The sequence below is a fragment of the Pelodiscus sinensis genome, chromosome 3 (genome assembly GCF_052426305.1).
Source record: "Pelodiscus sinensis isolate ZL-2025 chromosome 3, ASM5242630v1, whole genome shotgun sequence".
Lineage (NCBI taxonomy): Eukaryota > Metazoa > Chordata > Testudines > Trionychidae > Pelodiscus > Pelodiscus sinensis.
The window spans coordinates 128,412,578-128,426,772 of NC_143054.1; the positions used below are offsets into that span (position 1 = coordinate 128,412,578).

Sequence of the window (14,195 nt, forward strand, 5' to 3'; positions counted from 1 at the left end):
CCTATTCATGCACGCTTCTAAAGCACTTAGTCCCTTCTCAAGTGTTGCTGGCGTGTGGCATAGCAGGGGTGTTAAAGGTAGGGAATGGCATGCTTCATAGACGCTTTTGCCGTGATTGCCCCCATTTAACTTGACCCGAACGTTTGCTGTTTCTCCTTCACTTCCATGAGCCAGACCCATAAGAATGAATCAGAGACTTCTTTCCGGAGGGAAAAACCAGCCCTGGATTGCAGCCTCCTCAGTGAGCAGATTCAGTGAGGAGACTCCTTGAGGTCAGGGACAGGAGCTCAGAGCTAGGGGAAGGCATGGAATGCCTAATGTGGAAATGTTTGCATTTGGAGCTATATGAAGTTACATTTCGCTTGTAACAGCTGTGGCAGCTGTTTATTGTAACACAGACTCCTGGAACCATTAGCTCACATCTTGACAGTGACCAGATTCAGCGTGGAGCGACTGTAAGTCTGCCGTAATATTTATGTGTTACCCAAGGTCCCAACAATACCTTTCCTAATAAGTCAGACATATAAATAATCATTTCTAAGCTGCAAAACACACAGCCTTGGCCCATTGTACTGCCAGGAGTTTATTTTAATCTTGTTGTACAGTCCCTTCCCTCCTCCCTCCCCCACGTCACAAATCGTAAATGCTTGGCTGGATACTTAAGTTGTGTGGATAATTGCTCAACAAGGCATTTGAACCTTCAGAACTAAATTCTGCAGTTTGCTTAATCTGTGTCACAACCACTGAAGACCACGAGGCTATACTGGAGTAGTAGGAAGCAAATGTGCCCTTTGACTAGGGTGACCAAATGCCCCTATTTTATGGGAACCACTGCAATATTAAGGGCTGTATTTTATATTGGTGCCTATTACCCTCCCCCACATACACACACCTCACCTGTCCTGATTTTTCACACTTCTTATATATGGGCACTCTACCTTTGTCTTATATTGAGATGCAGCAGAAGGACCTGTGCTGTGTGCAGGTACATTTGATTGAGAATTGTTTATCAGTAGAGGAGAGCATTCTGAGGAAAACAAGAACCTGTTTTCCACATACACATCATTACGCTACTGACTGTGTTCAATTCCTTGGAAAGAACCTCTCCTTATTTAGAGTTCTAGCATTACACAAAGGAAATATAACCTTGCAGCCGAACTGCAAACGCATGTATGTTTTGTTCTGGAGCACATTTGAACTGTAGTTCTGAGGGAAGAACAGACTGTACTGCCACTGAAGGTTTCCCAGCAACACACCAGAGATTAGCCCTGACTTGCAAAGTTAAAAAAAAAATCACGCTCATTAGTTATGTTTTCTGAGGACCCAGAGAACCATATCTTTGTTGGAACGGGAGCTGGATGTTGGAACAACATCAACACTATGAAACACAAGATACACTTCACTGGTTCACACAATTTATGACCTTGGATAACTGATAAGCCAGTGTAATATGATTTTTGAGCCCTGTGTTTTGCAAGCTTCAGGTACCAGGTGTTATTGAAGGTCAGCATTCAGAAAATGGCTCTCCCACAGCCAAGAGAAGGTTACAGAGGATGGTTTTTATGCAACATAAGCTTGTAGATGATTAACTATTTTCTTTCAGTTAACCAGTAAGTTAATAGTTATTCAAAGCACTCCATTGTAATGGGAGTGGAGATGGGAAGATGTACTATATTAACCATTAATCTTGGACTGGGTAATAAAAATTTTAATGGAATACGGCACATAAGTCTGATTAATTATGCTCAACATATGGCTACTGGGTTGGGGTATTTTGTTCTGATGTTGGGGTGGTTGCTAGGAGCAGATGAGGATCTGTTGCTTGTAATGCTGCATTCTTCACATCTGGCACAGCGCATTATTCATTTTAGTTTAAAAAAAAGAGATCAAACCACAGTTCACCTGTTTCAAAAGGTGCCTTGCAAATTCAGAACCTCCCCCACGTCCCCAAACCCTGAACTGATTTTTTTAATTGCAGAGGGAAGGAAGAGGAGTGGAGAATTGAATTTGGTGATTTAATAGGGGTAATTAAAGAAAGGCAGTAACAATGGCTAGACTCTAGAGCCAGACACCATGAGCAACCGCAGTGCAGTCTTTACCCACTCAGTGCTTGCTAAAGCACCTCACTCTTGATGTGGAACCCCCCAGCTTTTCCAGAGGCCTGCAGCCATGGACGGGATTCCTGTCAGATTGCTGTGTGATTTTGTGATGTGCAGAGACATCTGCTAAGGAGCAGACTGAGGCCATCATGCTCATTGTCACTTGCAGCCTTAGTTGGATTTAGAAACAGGTCTTTGGAGGCAAAGGCTAGAGATGGTCCTGAGCTATAAACGTTGGATCCATATTTCCCAAACCTCAGAGGTGTTTGGATCCGGGGGTCTGATTTAGCCTATAACAGAAACAGAAACTGATGGCAAAATTTTGATCCGGATGTGAACATCCTCCCCTGAAAATCTGGGAGTTCTGACTTGGGATTTTTATTTGGGCCCACATGTAGTCAACCTGTGTGATGAATGAACTGATCCAGGAACAACAACTAACAGAATCCAGACCTGAACCAAATTCCTTTTAAAATTCAAGAATGTGTGACCAGCTCTTCACACTTAGGTTTCATTGGGCTCTGCTCCTCCTGGCTCTGGCCAGAAGTGGAAGTTGGAGGAGATACCGTAGGAGATTCAAGAAGGATGCCTTTCTGAACAGCAGTGGTGGCCTGTCCATAGGCGCAAACTGGGCGGTTGCCTAAGGCACCAAATTAAATGGCCGTTGAGGGGTTTAGAGGCGGGGGCGCCGATTGCACGTTTCGCCTAGGGCACCAGTTGCTGGCAGCTCGTCTAGGACCGCTCCTGCTGAACAGTTAATTGTTTCATGAATTACACCAAACCCTCACCCCTATCTATTGACTACTTCTCTATGAGCTAATACATGTTACACAGGCCTCTCTCCCTGCCTTATTTTAGATAATAGTGTCAGTATTGCACGTGAAAAAAAAAAAGAAAAAGAGGGTGTCCACAGAATGAGAGATCACTGGAGGGGTGTTCTTACAAGAAATTAGCTTTATTCCGTGCTCTCCTTTTCTTCCTTACTCTCCTGGACAATTTAAAAACTGATTGATTATTCAAAGTGCTTTGGAATATATTGCATAAAAGGTGCTAGCGATTCTATAGACTCAACAACATCTCTGAGCTAGTCCAATACAGGGAAACAAAGTGGCTACGTCTAAACTGGCATGATTTTCTGGAAATGCTTTTAACGGAAAAGTTTTCCATTAAAAGCATTTTCAGAAAAGCGTGTCTAGATTGGCAGGACGCTTTTCTGCAAAAGCACTTTTTGCGGAAAAGCGTCCGGGGTCAATCTAGATGCGCTTTTCCACAAAAAAGCCCTGATCAACATTTTCGCGATCGGGGCTTTTTTGCAGAAAACAAATCTCTGCTGTCTACACTGGCCCTTTTGCGCAAAAGTTTTTCGGAAAAAGACTTTTGCCTGAACGGGAGCAGCATAGTATTTCCGCAAAAACACTGACAATCTTACATGAGATCGTCAGTGCTTTTGCGGAAATTCAAGCGGCCAGTGTAGACAGCTGGCAAGTTTTTCCGGAAAAGCGGCTGATTTTCTGGAAAAACTGGCCAGTCTAGACACAGCCAGTATGTTTGCCCCTCAAACAACCATATCAAAGATGCTGAGGAAACAGAAACAGCCACAATAATACAAATAACCTGGACAGCAAAACATAGGCCTGATCCTGCAAAAACTGAAGTCAACATCAAAGCTCTCATTCATTATAAGGGGAGAAGAAATTGCAAGACCTCATTATAGGCTTGAACCAAAAACTACCAAAGTCAAAAGGAGTCCTTTTAACTTCACTGATGCTGGATTCAGTCCTACTTGTGAATGTGGGAACCATCAAGAAAAGTTAAGTTTATTAGCCTCCCAGATTATGGCAATCCTGGTAAGGCAATTCAGTCTGTGTATCCATCGCTAGATTCTGTTGGAAAAGTTAGCTATAGCCAACTGAGAGTCACATGATCCAGCATGTAATTCTGACAGCATCTTCAGGGCCATGACAGGGAGTAGTCTGACAGGCCCTGTTTCATGCAGACAGCCCTGAGCTCCTCACTTTGTTTATCAGGAATGTTGGAAGACTCCCTTGCTCACTCACACTGGTCCACTTGCACCTGAATTATACCTTGGGGAAGGAGGCAGAACAAGGAGAAAAGGGTGTAAAATGAGGCAATTACTGTCCCTGGTGCTGCCAAGCACATGAGCACAAAATCCAACTGCTGCCAGCTTGCAAGCAAACAAGAAATCAAACACCTTTGTGCCTTGACTGCTAAGCCCTCTGAATTGCATTTCCTATGCTCATTGTTTGTGAATCTCTTAAGGAGGAAAGTACAAATCACAGGTAAGCAACCTGTTGGGTTTTTTTCTTCTTCTCACTGTTCTCCTTTCATCCTCTCCCCCTCTTCTGTCTGATTCTGTGGGGTATTACTCCTTGTTTCCTACTGGCAATGGTGCTGGGTAGTTATGGTTAATATTTGAGCCAAGGCCAGGCAGGCACTTTGGGGAGATTTATAATTAGTTCAGGTACCAGAACAGCTCCATTAGTGAGTACTTTACAGGTTGGATTATTACATTATTTGGGCTACATTACAGCTCCTAGCCTGAACAGGGACTCGCTGTACTCTTGCAAAGAGGCTGCACAGCAGTCAGAGTCAAGTCCCCCTAACCCTCCTGGCAGAGTCAGCCAGAATGCCTCAGTGAGGCTGGAGGCAGTGCAGGTGAGAATGAAGATTGAGTCCTAATTGAATTCACCAGAAGCCAGTTCAGCAGTACGGGCTGGTGCAGAATGGGAAACCTTACAGCCCTGCCCAGGAAATCAGGTGCTGTTAGACACAGGTAGTCCTTGAACTCAGTGAGGCCTGTGGCACAGGAACCAATGAGATGTGGGGGGTGGGAAGGCTTTTTATGTTTCCATCTTGCACACCTGCAGAGGGCCACCTACTTTCTCATGCTCTTGTGACAAGGCATGGAACACCCACATAAGGGTTTCAATTCTGTGTCTCATCTACCATTAACTTGTTTTCATATAGCTGCACATTTGGGTCCAATTTTCCTACATTTCCTCAGGCAAAACACCCATTGCAGTCAAGGAGAATTTTGCATGAGCAAGAGCTGCAGGATCATGCCCTTTCTATACTACTAAGCTACATTTTCAGTGGCTTGGATGCATTCCAGTATATTTTGTGCAGGTAAAGTACTAAGAATTATGGAGCTCCTGCAGAACTGCATCTTTACCATACGTCTAGCACCTAGATTCCATGATGATAGAGTACTGGAAATAAAACCTGAATAGACTAGGCAGATGGAATCCTTATTGCTAGGATTTGACCACTGTACGGTACCAAATTCTCAGGACCATGTAACTTGTTTCTCTCTGTATCTGGAATAAATTTCCAATTGCAACCAAGAATGCAGATGAAAGCACAGTTAAAAACACACACTTCAGGAATAAAGGACTTGATCCTGATCCAGCTGACGGTAGTGCCAAAATTCCCACTACTTTCCCAAGGAGGAGACAGAGTTTGCTTCTGCATGCATGCATGCCAGTTTGGATGGTGCCTGATCATTTTATTACATGTTAAATATTTAAAAGGCTGCAGCAACAAAATTCAAGGCTATGAATTCTGCAGTCCAAAAGGGGGTATTTTTATGAACAAGTAAGTACATGTATTAATACTTAGTCCTGCCTTGGATCCAGAGGACTGAACTAAAAATCAGTCTTCTAGCATTTTATGATAACTGGAAGCTGATCTAAAAACTCTTCAACAGCTATCCCAAATGAAACTCTTGTACTGGGATTCCCCCCTTTACTAGCAAAAAATGTAATATGAAACCATATATTCACTGCAAAGGAATGTATTAAAGGAATAATAATACAGTTTACATAGTGAATATATATAAATCCTGTTCAAACCTTTATCCATATCTTGGCTTGCCAAACACAGAGGAAAGAATACATTCCCTCAATAAGCATGGCCAGATTCTTCAATTAAAGCATGCTCAGTTTCCTGTGTTTTGGCATGCTGATGCAGAAGAACTCCCCTATAGCCTCCAGATCTTTACTGAGCAACAGCACACATTCAAATCCTCCTCCCACCAAGAGTACAATTTTACAGGAAGACAAACAAATCCCCAGCAGACACCATGATAATACCTATCAGGTGGCACCCATGTTAGTCCGTAGAGGAGAAGCTAAGGATTGAAGGAAGACGGAAACTGACCTATCCTCAACTTAGAGTTGGTCTCTCAAGAACAGGGTTGAAGCAAGTTAGCTGGATGCATGCAGAGGCTTCTACTACCTTAGCGCTTACTGAAACTCTTCTGTGAACAGAGCACTTCTGTCTCCTGGGCTACGAAACTGGTGCCTGTCACAAGCATTAAAAGTAACTGAAAAGGAAAAATCATTGCCTTTCCCTCTCCAAAATGTTACTGACAGTTTAGGTCTTTTCTAAAGCATTTGAAGACCTTTGTTCTGAGATGCTGTGCAGCCCCAGAGAAGGGGACAGCTTTGCCCATAGACCTGGGTTCCATTGCCAGTCCTCTCACTGGCTCACTAGTTGACCTGGAGGAAGATACAGCCTCCCTGCTCTTCAGTTTCCCTAAGGTTTACTCCATTTTCGCTCTGTTATTGTTAGCTACTAAACACAAATGTTCAAAACACAGGAGACAATCTATCCAATGTTGATATTGCACAAATGGAAGAAATTAGTAAAGCACCCGTTGGCACTTACCCAAGTCAATAATGGAGGTAGATTAAGCAATACACACACCTGCTGTCAGAAGTGTACAATATTCTTTCTTTAGTAATTAGACAGCAATTATGAAGTTTATAGCAACTCCAGAAAGAATACATATTTCACAATATAATTGCAGTCTCAATCTGTCAGGAACAGCCACACTAAAACAAGATACAGCTCTGAAACTGAATTGTCACCTCCCCTCCAGGTACAATTGCTCAAAATACCTAGCCTACCCTTGCTAGGGTGGGACCTTTCACTTTAAGTCATAATTAAATGAGCACTTATTAGCAGCATGTAGTTGAAGCTGGTACTTTAATGTGACTAGCTACCTTACAGACATGTAGAATGAAAGCCAAGATGAGGTGAGGAGTTTTGGTGTTGGATTACTGAAAGCAGTTTTGTAAAATCAGAGGCAGTTCAGAGCCAAGTTTCAGTGTATCCAAGCCAACAAAGTTAAGGAGCTGGATAGTTTTGATTAAAAGGCTCTGATTTTGTCATCTCTATAGTAGTCAGATCAGGGTGATTTAGATCCCAATTCTGTTTTATCCAAACTAACAAAGACAGAGGGAGGGAGGGAGGGAGGAAGGAAGGAAAACAGTCCAGTTTGGATCCATCTCTACATTTGAAATAAACAAAATTTAGACCTGACATGAGCAGGCACAACCCCTCCTGATATTACTGGGAGATGTGACTGCTTACACTAATATGCATTTTTAAATTTCTTGCCTAGTCTGAAAATAATCTGCCTTGCTCAATGTACACAACATACATCAGCACTAAAAACCTAATTGAGTCTTTATTTCCATTAATTATAAGGAGAATACTCAGAATTCAAAGTCTGCTATAGCTGTTATCACATGATCTGACCTCCAGCATAAAACAGGCCATAACATTTCATATTGACTACTGCAACAAGCCCAATATTAAGCTCCATTTCAGTCTCTTTTTTGTGACTCCTCTTGGCCTGTATTTCCTTTGAAAAATGAAACCTGTTGTGGTTAACTTTGATAAAGGTAGGGCATATGTCTTTCAGTGTTTTCAGGCAGTAAGATTGTTTAGCTATCTCTTGCCACATCCCTAACAATGCTGAAAAGGTGGCATTGTGGTTTGATGGCTAAGATATTAGACCGCCTCTTGACAGAATGACTCAGTATCTATTTCTTTATCAAGATAATTAATTCTCATAATTGCCCTGTGAGAACTGAAAAATCAGGCATTCCCCTTTTCCAGATAGGGAAAATAGGACATGTTATGATTTAGGAAGGCCCTTCCGGGAGCTGTGCAAAGCTACAGAGTGAGTTAATGAAAACAAGCATCTATAGCACCCAAGCCTATTAAGCAGTGCTCTCAACAAAAGGTCCAATGCCTAATGAAAGATCAATTGGCAGAGGCTTAGCCCCAGATTTAGAGAAGACAAACTTCCCCTCCTCCCCCCCTCCCTGGGCCCAATCCAATGAACCGATGAGAAACATGTAGTGGGCACAGAGGGGGAGAGAGAGAGAACAAAAAAGGCACTAGAGAAGTATCATATTGCTACTCCTCCATGCTGTAGCTCTATCCTCCCTCATCTTCCTTTTCTTTTATCAGCAGTGCAAGCAGGGTGGTATGCTTAAGTACACCATTCAAGCAAGATATTTATAGCTCATGTAGCGTACTGGAAAGAGGAGCAGGAGAACGTGGGGCCGCAGTCCCTCCTACGCAGGTATATCACCCCCAGCTCTCCCACCCAGGATCTCCAAGTCCTCTGCAAAGCAAGTAAGTAAAATGGCCACCACGTCTTATTTCTATAATTCTTATTCTCCCTTTCCTCTATGCTCCTGCTATCTGACTTCCTTTGTTATATTTAATCTATGCTTTGGGGAAGGGACTGCCTCTTTTATATGTTCCAGTGATTTGGCTGTCAACTGTAGGCACTGAAGTCACTCTAAGAGGAGTATACTACACTTTTGTGTTTTAAGATAAGCTTCAGGCAGAGAGAAGCTTTAAAAGCAGAAATCTAAAGGGACAGAGAATGAATCATCTTTACATTCCACCATCTCAATGATTTCTGCATTCTCTTAGTTCTTCTTTATGTCATTCCCTCCAAGTGAAGCACTGTGCAGCAGACACTGCAGAAGGGGGGTACAAGACAAATTTTCTGAAGGATTAAGTGGCATAGAGCAGTACAGTTAAAAGGCATATCATGCTCCGCTTTCCCATGCACACTGCAGATGACCTAGCCATGTTCTCTGAGTTCCCTATGGCTGAGACTTGACTGTGGCCTCAGGGCACACACCTACAAATTGAGAGGACATGTGAAAATTTCCTAGTTCCCTTCTTCCAGCCACAGTCCATCACATTCTTTACCTCATCAATAGCACCCAGTAGCCTTGTCCCAAATGAGTCGCTTCCCTATTCCCGTCCTGTATTCTTACCCCCGTGCAGGACTTTGGCCTGAGTAGCAGGATCATATTTTGAAACTGAACATCTTGGACACGCTTCCATTCTTGTATTCCTACTCTAAATATTTCCATTCTGTTTATTCACTGGGCCAGAACGATAGTGAGAATGACTCTATAGCCTGAGCACTTGCCTGGCAAGCAGGGACACTCAGGTTCCAATTCCTGCTCTAATTAATGTTTAATTATTAATACACAGAGGAAGTGCTCCAATAGAAGAGACTGAGCGAGACCTACACCAACATATCCCATAACAAGGTGCTCACTTGCAGTGTGGGAGACCCAAGTTCAAGTCCCTATTCCAAATGAGACATAGTGGAGATCTGGATCCAATAGACCACATTCTGGGTGAGTGCTTTATCTATAGGACATGAGAGGGGGCATCCTCATCTCCTCTGGTGATTTTAGGAATAGCATTGCCAGATGTCCTTTGCTTTCCACTGAAAAGCAGTTAAAATGCCCCAAATTGGAATTAAATATTCCATTTGGGGTGAAACAAAACATTCTGTTCGACCTGAATTTTTTTTCAATTTTTGTTTTACTAAAAACTATTTTGCATTTCAGATCTATCTGCTCCTTCCACTCCCTACCATAGCTGACCAGCAAGCCAAATACTTATTCATACTGCTCTGCTTATCACTGATATGTATCATTTGCTGCCGTCTGCCATATTTAAGTACATGGAAGATGGTATTCTTCTTGTCAATTCTTGCTGCAGTTTCTGTATGGTTGAGTGCCAAAGGAGGTTGCTGGGATTTTTTTTAACTTTAGCTAAAACAGGTTTTTGGATGTGCTTACCATGTCTGTAGAAGCCAATCATAATGCAGAATGGAGACAGCAAATTGGCCCAAAGCAACAGGATTGAGATGTAGGGCAAATTTATTCCTGAAGTAATTCTACTGAACTCAATGGAGTTGTACTAAGGAAGAATTTGCACCTCTATCTGGATAAGGCTTCCATCATCAATAGCTTTGTCAATAAATTACCTCACTCATCAAGGATATCAAATCTGTCTCCAGAACCTGTGCGCACAACAGACTGAAAATCTGCTCTGATGCAAACTGTCAGAAGTGGACTGGGGGGAGGGTGGCATGTCTTTCTGTCTTTTTAATTAAAGTACTTCTTGAATAAATGTTCTGTTCTTTTTAGGGAACTTGAGTGCCTTCCTTTAAAAGAGGAGAGAGCTTTCCAGTTACACTGAAACAATCTGGTTCAGACCAATGTTTCTCAACCTTTTTTTTTTTTTTATAAAGTACCCCCTTTTTTAAAAAAAAAATTGTAAGCATCCCCAGTATCTACAGTTTTCAGACACACACAAAACATTTTCTACTATTGCAACACATTTGTTTAAACAACTTAATCGTAGCTGGGCGAGTCATGACATTTTTGGGTGTAAAAAGTACAAATATAATAAAGCACTGTAAAACTTAGAACAAAAAATTCAGTTTTCTCCAAGTTTCAGTTGTGATGTACCCCCAACGGTACTCATACCACTGGTTGAGAAACACTGGTTTAGACCAAGCACACATCTGCCAAGAGATTCATTTCCCCTTTGACAATGTGTCTGGATCAAGCAGTGGAAATGACAACTTCTTTCCAATGAAGAGTAAAAATGTGACTTCTTGAGATGCTTTCAAGTGCTAAAGAAAGATTTATGTAGCCTCAATATCACTGTAGCATTTGTCTCAAAAGAGCACTTTGTAGTCCATTGCACCACACCCTTTGCTGTTTAAAAATGTTATTAAAGTGAAGGGCATACCAAAAACAACAAACACCACATCTCTTTGAAAGGGTATGGCATGCACAGCAACCATGTCAAAGAATAAATAATTAACACTAGGGAAATAAAGACACAAGCGTGTTTGCCAAACCAAGATGTTGGATAGATCCAAATAGCCCAGAACATGGGTGGGAAGGAAGGCTCACAATGTGAACCTGGAACTCAGTTTAATAACTGGTCTGTATTTTCCTCTGGAAAGAGTCATACCAAAGCCACAGACCCAAACCTACCAAAAGTTGGGGAAGTTTATCATTAGTTATTTGTGACTGAAATCTGGATCTGAACTATGGAGCTGAGGCCTACTATAAACAATGCAAAGAAACAGCAGAGAGAGAAGGTGGGAGAGGTAATATTTTTATAGGATCAGTTTTGGTTGATGAGACAAACTTTTCTGAAGAAAAGCTCTGAGTAAGCTCAAAAGCTTGTCTCTCTCACCAAGAGAAGAGTAATAGAGATGTAGCCATATTAGTCTGGTCTTGCTGAAACAAAAGACAGGACTATGCAGCACTTTAAAGACTAACAAGATGGTTTATTAGGTGATGAGCTTTCGTGGGCCAGACCCACTTCCTCAGATCAAATTGTGGAAGAAAATTGGCATGGCCATATATACCAAAGGGATACAATCAAAAAAAGTGAACACTTATAAAATAGACAAATCAGATTTTAGAACAGAGGGGGGATGAGGGGGAGAGGTTAATGTCTAATATCATTATCTCATAGGCATTAATCTCCTCCCTTAACCTCCCCCCCTCTGTTCTAAAATCTGATTTGTCTATTTTATATGTGTTTACTTTTTTTTTTTAATTGTATCCCTTTGGTATATATGGTTGTGCCAATTTTCTTCCACTATTTGATCTGAGGAAGTGGGTCTGGCCCACGAAAGCTCATCACCTAATAAACCATCTTGTTAGTCTTTAAAGTGCTGCATAGTCCTGTCTTTTGTTTCACAAAGAGAACGTGATCCAATCAAAGATATAACCTCCCAGACCTTGTTTCTTTAATATCCTGTGACCAGCACAGCAACAGTAACCCAGCATAACCCACGCATTAGCATTTCAGAAGGTCAAGCCAGTTGTGGGCACTCCCTGGAGAATATATTTCCCAAGATTCCAAGCAACCAGGCTGGTAGTTTATGAAAGATGTAAACCTGTTCTCACATGCCTCATGCCAAATGAAAGGAGGTTGCACTACGTATTCTCACATGCCCTTATGCCAGTACAGAAAAATGAGCAAGCAACCCCATTTACCTCTCACCATGAAGAAACACAGAAGCAAGTGAGTTGTTGCCACTATCCATTTAGAAATACAGGGTGAATGGCAAAACCGGTCTGTTAACGATTATCAAATAGCACTTTTCTATATGCCTGTGGAAGCTTTCACAGTTATCAGTATAAATATTATAACATCATCAATCAGCCCCCCAAAAAAGTATTCAGCTCCCCTAACAGAATGGGACCCTATATACTTAAGACTGTCATTGCCTGGAAGACCTTATAGATTAAGAAGGCAAGAAAAGTGGAGGAGGAAATACTATTATCCCCATTTTACAGATGGGGAACGGAGGCACAAAGAGGTTAAATTACTTGCCCAAGGTCAGACAGGAATTTGTTGCAAACCTATGAACGGAACCCCACTCTCAAGACCCAAATCAGAACCTTAACTACAAGGTCATCCTTCTTGTGCTAGTTCCCATACAACCCCAACAGAAGGCACAGTCCCCACCCCAAAGAACTTGCCATCTAAAAACCAACAAGAGCTTGACATCTAAAAATACAAGAGGAAAAATACCTCATTTCAAATTCTAACCACATTGTGACAGTTTCCTGCCATACTCTTGGTCAACATGGCATGTGTATTTGTGAAGAGAAGACAGTATGAGACATCTGATGTGTGGTTGCTCCTCGTGACTAAGCATCACTGTTTTCTGCCACACCACAGCTAATTTGAGGCATGGGGTGTCCCAGCTAGCATATCACCACCACGAAGCTGTGTTGTATTCTTTTCTTCATTGACAGCACAGACAGCAACACCCATTGTTCTTATATCTAGAGCCCAACCTGTTTGGACCTGCCTTCTCTCTCTCAGTAGAACAACAGAATCAGAATTGTGGGGAACCTCAAGAGATCATCTAGTCCATCCCCCACTCTGTTCAGGTATACCTCAACCACCCTGACAGATATTTGTCTAACCTCTTCTTAAACACCACCTATCACAATAATTGTACAACCCTCCTCCCCCGAGGCTATGTCTAGACTGCAAGCCTTTTTCGAAAGATACTTTTGAAAAAACCTCTTTCGAAAAAGAGCATCTAGACTACAACCAGTACTTTTGAAAAAGCAAGCCGCTTTTTCGAAAGAGAGCACCCAGGCAGTCTGGATGCTCTCTTGAAAAAGCACAGTTTGCATTACATAGTGCCTTTTTTCAAAAGAGCACTTTTGAAAAAAGGCATTCTTCCTCGTAAACGAGGTTTTCCGCAGTCAAAAAAACTGCCGTGTTCTTTCAATTTACTTTCAAAAGAATGCAGCAGCAGTCTAGAAGCAGGGGAAGTTTTTTTCGAAAAAAGGCCACTTTTTTCGAAAAAATCCTGTAGTCTAGACACACCCTCAGTAATCTGTTCCAGGACTTAAATATCTGTCTGGGCAGAAAGTTTTCCTACTATCTCACTTGAATTTCCTTTGCCACAAACAAAATGATTACATCTTGTGCTACCCTTTGCAGACACAAAACAGTTGATCATCATGTAATTTCCCTCTTTCTGACCAAGCTGACCTCTTTCTGTACAAAAACAAGAGGTATGGCCCTCAAAGTGCAAGCCCTATATACATTCTCCAGTGGCCATCCTCTCACTCATGTTGCTACTGCTACACTCCTAGTATTGAGTGTTAGCTCAATCAGAGCTAGTGCTGTTATGTCCACCCAAGCTGGCAATTATACCTCCAGCTCCCCCGTGGACATGCACATGGGTCTTTTCTTTAGAATAATACCCAGTTCTTGCAACCTTTCCTCATAGGTCCTGTTTTCTAAACCGCCTATCTCTTGTTCTCTGTGTTCTCTTCAGTTTGCCCACATCTTTCCTAATAGTGTAGCACCCAGAATTAGACACAGTACTTCAGCTGAGGCCTCACCAGTGTCAAGCAGAGCAGAACAACTGGTGCCTTACATTTGATGTGAGTATTTCCC

The 14,195-nt window shown here is 42.1% G+C and overlaps 1 long non-coding RNA gene across 2 annotated transcripts; it reads left to right on the plus strand.

Moving 5' to 3' along the window:
- Positions 1-4,165: 4,165 nt before the first annotated feature.
- LOC102457026 (uncharacterized) lies at positions 4,166-11,699 on the plus strand. Of its 2 annotated transcripts, XR_016349239.1 has the most exons (4): positions 4,166-4,399; positions 8,388-8,552; positions 9,435-9,583; positions 9,800-11,699. It is a non-coding gene; the product is annotated as an uncharacterized LOC102457026 (long non-coding RNA). The 2 variants fall into 2 exon arrangements; XR_332010.5 differs by lacking the exon at positions 4,166-4,399 and having other exon boundaries at positions 8,256-8,552.
- The last annotated feature ends 2,496 nt before the right edge of the window (positions 11,700-14,195 follow it).